We start from the raw sequence: 6000 nt of genomic DNA on the forward strand, positions 1-6000 counted from the left end.
TATGTAAAGCAACTTTCCCATAGAGATGCTCAATAAATGTTGGTGCCTTGTGCCTTCTCTTCTCCCATCAGCACTATCCCACAACCTACCTCTTACTTTCTCATACAAGAAGCTGTCAGTTTCTGTCCTTTCCCTCTAGTAATGCTTCCCATATTCTCTTTCTAACCTATATACCCACAACCACAGCTTAATAAAGTTCTTGGGAATCCAGGACCAGAAATTAGTTGTTGGTGAGCTAGTTACCTGGAATGCCATGTTGCAAAAAGAATGAATTATTTTAAAATAAATGTTGGTGTAAGGTGGGCTAAACACTACTGGAGGGGTGGAAAAATGGAGCTAAATTTATGAAAATAAATAAATGAGTATATATTGAGAGCTTTAAAAATGTTCATAAATTTTGATTCAATAATTTTGCCTCTAGAAATATATATTAAAGAAAATAATCAGATTTCTTCAAATATTTGTGCATAGGATGTTCATTGTAGGGTAACACTAGTAAAAAATCGGAAACAATCAAAATATCCAAGAACAGGCCACTGAGACCAGACAGTCATTAATGAAGTCAGGTTTTAACAGAGATTATAATACATTGGAAAATGCTCACAATTTGATACAAAATTATGAGAATATCATTGATTTTAAAATATATAAAAAATAGGATTACTATATGACCCAGGATTCCCACTTCTAGGTACATACTTAAAGGGAGTGAAAGCAGGGACTCGAATAGACATTTGTGCACCTGTGTTCCCAGCACCATTATTCACAAGAGTCTAAAGGTGGAAGCAGCTCAAGTGTCCACACAAAGATGGATGATAAACAAAATATGGTATATCCACATACAGTGGAAAACTATTCAGCCAAAGAAAGGACCTCTGTCATGTGCTACAACGTGAATGAACCTTGAAGACATTTGCTAAGTGAAATAAGTCAGTCACAAAAGCACAAATAGTTAAGATTCCACTGTATGAGGTACCTAGAGTAGTCACGTTCACAGAGACAGAAAGTTGAATGGTGGTTGCCAGAGCTGAGAGGAGGGAGAAAGAGAGAGTTAATGTTTAAGGGGTAGAGTTTCACTTTGGGAACATGAAAAATTTCTGAAGATGGATGGTGATGACAGGTGCACAACAATGTAAACGTACTTAATGCCACAAACCGTGTACTTAAAAATGGTTAAAATGATAAATTTAATGTTGCTTATATTTTTCCATGATAAAAATATGTATTTTAGCCCTGGCTGGTGTGACTCAGTGGATTGAGTGCCTGCCTGCAAACCAAAGGGTTGCTGGTTCAATTCCCAGTCAGGGCACATGCCTGGGTTGTGGGCCAGGTCCCCGGTAGGGAGCACGCAAAAGGCAACCATGCATTGATGTTTCTTTCCCTTTCATTCTCCCTCACTTCCTGTCTCTAAAATAAACAAATAAAAAATGTTTAAAAAATATGTATTTTGGGTGAGTTGAATTTCTGCTGCTGAACTTTGAGGCCTGCCAGGAACAGGACTTCTACAACAACAAATATGTCTGGAAGGCTGTGATCCAAGGCCATTTTTGCTGGCTATAAACGGGGTCTCCGGAACCAGAGGGAGCACACAGCTCTTCTTAAAATTGAAGGTGTTTATGCTCGAGATGAAACTGAATTCTATCTAGGAAAGAGATGTGCTTATGTGTACAAAGCAAAGAACAACACAGTTACTCCTAGTGGTAAACCAAACAAAGCCAGAGTAATCTGGGGAAAGGTAACTCATGCTCATAGAAACAGTGGCATGGTTCATGCTAAATTCCGAAGCAATCTTCCTGCTAAGGCCATTGGACACAGAATCCATGTAATGCTGTACCCCTCCAGGATTTAAACTTATTGATAAATAAAAGCCCTGACTGTGTGGCTTGGTTGGGGGCCCTCTGGCAAAGGATTCTGGGTTGGGGGACATGGGTTGCATGTTCAGTCCCTGGTCAAGATGCAAAGGGGAGCCAACTAATGAATGTTTCTCTCACACATCTGTGGTTCTCATCTTCTTTTTCTCCCTCCCTCCCCTTCCAAATAAGTAAATAAAATCTATTTTAAAGAGTAAATAAAAAATATGTATTTTATATACATGCACATACATATATTTTTACAATACATATACATACAGATTAACACATACATATAAATGAAACACTGAAAGGCTATAAGCTGGATGTAAATGTAAGCAGTGAATTGTGAAGTCTAAATTGCAAAATTTTAAAAGAAATTTATTTTTTTCTTTAAGTTTTTCTGTGTCTTACAAATTTTCTCCTTTGTCACATATTACTTTTATAGTCAGGAAAAAAAGTGTGTTTCCGTAAGTGGGCTCTTTGCTTTGGTCAAGCAGGAGGCTGACCCTACAAGCAAATGCAGAGCAGGAATTTCTTCTTTCTAGGCCCTGCCCTGGGTCTTTACAAGGCAATTTCAAACTTACAGAGCTCATAAAGAGTATTTCACCCACACATGGGCATTTTTGGAGAGATTTTACAAGGTCTCTGCTAACCCCATAGAGCACAGGTGGCAAACACAAGGCCCGCAGGCTGAAGCCAGCCCTCCACCTTGTTTTATCCGGCTAGGGACCTTGTTTCTACCCTGAGGCAGTGCCAAGCTCTCGCTTAACTGCTAAGGAGTAGTTACATTTATACAGTCTTAAAATTACATCCGGCCCTTTGAAGGCAACTGTGAGGCTGATGGGGCCCCTGGTGAAAATGAGTTTGACACTCCCATTGTAGATGAATTTATAGCTGTTTTCTTGTTGGATGCCTCCAGATGGCCCCAGAAGCTATGTTGGGACCATTCTTGCTGACTTACAGCCAGGAGAGTCACGTTGAGGCTTTGAGTGGCAGCATCACAATCCAGTGGGCAAGGTGCCACAGCAGAAGTCAGCCACTGAATTTGGCAATGTGGCCAGAGGCCAGATTCTCCCCTTCTCTGGCCCTTCCTTTATTGATAATGACCCCTTTCTTCAAACCAAGCTCATGATTCACCTCCCCCATGGAGCCTTCCCTGACAAACTTTTCTCTTTAAGGGTCACCTCAGTAGTCATGGCTTCAAAAGCACCTTTGTAAAGTTGTAGTCAAGCTTTGTGTGTAAGTTTGTTAGTGATTTCCATGTGAGTCCTTAGCAGTGCTCACAGTGGACACAAAGTCTTACAGTCTTCACCTGCCCTTCCATTCCCAGCAGGGAACTCCACTCATGTGATTAAATGGGCTTCAGGCAACTCACAATCAGACCGTGTGTGTACTGAGCACTTCACTTGCTCTATTCAGAGGCCAAAATATGTTCCCCTTTGCTCTTAGAACAAATTGCAAACAGGGACTTTATTCTGATAGATCCAGAAGGCCCTACCCCATACTCCACCTTTGTTCTGCTTTGCCCCTGCTTTGTCCCCCTGGGTATACCTCATGCCTCACTGTATCAAGCTTCCAGAAATCCCCATGCTGTTAGGCAGGGGTCTTTGCATATGCTGGTCCTTCCTCCAGCTGCTGAACTTGACAACCTTCAAGACCCAGCTCATATAATAATAGCAAACGTGGCAAGTCCCTTAAAATGTGATCTAGAATATTCTAAGTGTTTTACCTATAATATTCTTTTTTTTTTTTTGCATACAACCAAATCCGAAACAGGTTTTTTCTATAGCCTAACTTCCTTAGTTTCCTGCTTATTTTCTTAACATAGTTCTTTACCCTTACAATTGATTCTATCAACCACTAGATAGCCTTCCTACTAAATACTATTCTTCCTATGTAAGCTATAATTGATGATTGCTACTGACAGCCAATAATCTTAGCTTATAAGACATTATCTAGCAAGCCCCACTGAGTGTCACTGAATTCCAGGCACTGTGCTGGTGTAAAGTGGTGGTCGGAATACTGTTACCGAACCCAGGTTCATGTGCCCAAAATCAAAACATCAGAGTTTGGAGTAAGGAAAGGTTTATTGATTGTGAAGGTGCCAACTCTCAAGATAGAAGACCTAATAGTGCCTCAGATTCACCTTGCTTGCTGGACTAGGTGAAGGGTTTTTAATGGTTTAGGGCACATGGTATGTGGAAGTGCTGGTGGGCAAGTTTTAATTGGAGGACCTTAGAACTTGGCCATTTACAGTAAAGGGGCATCAGCATTGGATCTTCCTGGACAATGGACCCTTTGCCTCTGAAAGGGTTCCAGTGTTCAAGTTCCGGTTACGTCTTAGTGCTTTGGTTGGCAGGAGTGGGCAGGGAGGTAGTGGGCACAAGGCTTTGATTCTGGGTGCAGCTGGAGGTCAAAGTTCTCTCCTCTACACATGCTTCTGCTGCATGACATGTGCTTTTTTTTGGGTCTGTTGTCTTTGAAAAGCAACTCAGTATCTTGTATGACCATTTTGAGCTGGTTCTGCCATTACAATATGAGGCTTTAATCCTGCTCTCAAGGAGCTCACATCTGTATAAAGAAAAATAAACAAGAAGGCAAGGTAATTAAAGGTACAATGTAATTATTTATAAAAGTACAATATAGTTCTGTGGAAACCCAATGGTGAATACAAAAAGGCTTCACAGAGGAGGTGACACCTAAAGAGGCAACACAGTGTCAGCGGTCTGAGCAGGCTCTGGAGCCAAAAGGCCTGGGTTTAAGTCCTGCTCCTGCCACACATTGGCTATGTAAACTAGGGAAGTTATTTTGTCTCTGGCCCTTAAATTCTTCATTTATAAAATGAATGACAAAAGAATGTCTGCTTAATAATCACCTCAGCTGTAAGCTCACCCCCCAGGGTTTGTCCCTGGAACATGCTCCCAGGCCAGGTTCCAGAACAACCTGCTTTTTCACCAACCTCATCTTGCTGTGAGAAACCACTGGTTTCAAGGCCAAGCCTCAGCATCAGTCACTAATTTATTGATCAGGCTCATCTTCTGGTTGGAAGGATCATTCTTTTAGTCCTGGACCTTGAATGTGTCTCAGCCCCTCCTTGCTGTTTCCAACTTAACCTGCACTTTTAAGGTTAGGATAACACTATTTCAGGCTTAGTTTTCTTATTGATTGAATAAAAACATCCCTTTGCTCCAAGTCCAAAATCCATTCCTCTGAACCTATTCTGAATTGTAATCTCCAAAGCCACCCAAACCCTGGGTATTAGCATTCTAGATTCTTCCAAAAACATTCCCTAAACTAAACAGCCTAGCATAGAAAACAAAACAAAACTCTTAGTCTTTTAGGGTCAGAGAAATCTGGGTTCAAGTCACAGCTCCACCTCTGGCTATGAGACTTCAGACAGGTTACTTGCTTTTTTAAGCCTTTAATATCTATTTCATAGAGTTATTTCAATGCCTAAATAAGGAAGATATATAACAAAATGATTTTAGTCCCTTCCTTAAATTTTTTCCTATTATTTTCTGTATTCCCATCTTGAAATCTCTTCTAATGCCCATATCTACAAACATTCAAAATGCTACCTGTGCCCTAGTTTCACTACTTTCAAATTCTTCTTCCAAAAGTCCTATCTCCCAGGATTTGCACTCCTGAAGTTCTGGTGTTACATCCTTAGATATACTTTGTATAAAAAGTTATGTTTGGGGGAGAATCAAGATGGTGGCGTAGGTAGACACACTGCACCTCCTCGCACAACCAGAACTGACAGAAAATCAAACAGCAAGGAAGTCCAACACCAAGGAAATAAAAAATGAACATTCATCCAGACCGGTAGGAGGGGCGGAGACAGGCAGCCAGGGAGGAGAGGACTCCCGTGGCTGTGGCGGGACCGAGACTGGCGGAGTGTGGGACAAACGGGGCAGGCAGTCTGACCACTAGCAGACCCTGCGGCCCCACATTCGCGCACAGATAAGCCGAGAGGGCCGGACTCAGAGTGGCGGAGAACGGGGCAGGCAGAGCAGCGGGTAGCACCCCGCGGCCCCACATTTCGCACACAGATAAACCGGACAAACGGCGGGGAGTGAAGCAGACCACGCAACCCAGGCAAACCTCTGATTGAAAACGCCCCTGGGGGTTGGGGCAGCAGCAGGAG

General features: G+C 42.1%; 1 pseudogene; it reads left to right on the forward strand.

Moving 5' to 3' along the window:
* Nucleotides 1–1516: 1516 nt before the first annotated feature.
* Nucleotides 1517–1849, forward strand: LOC112315343 (large ribosomal subunit protein eL33 pseudogene; annotated as a pseudogene).
* Nucleotides 1850–6000: the final 4151 nt, after the last annotated feature.

Source organism: Desmodus rotundus, chromosome 12, assembly GCF_022682495.2.
Source record: "Desmodus rotundus isolate HL8 chromosome 12, HLdesRot8A.1, whole genome shotgun sequence".
Taxonomy (NCBI): Eukaryota; Metazoa; Chordata; class Mammalia; order Chiroptera; family Phyllostomidae; genus Desmodus; species Desmodus rotundus.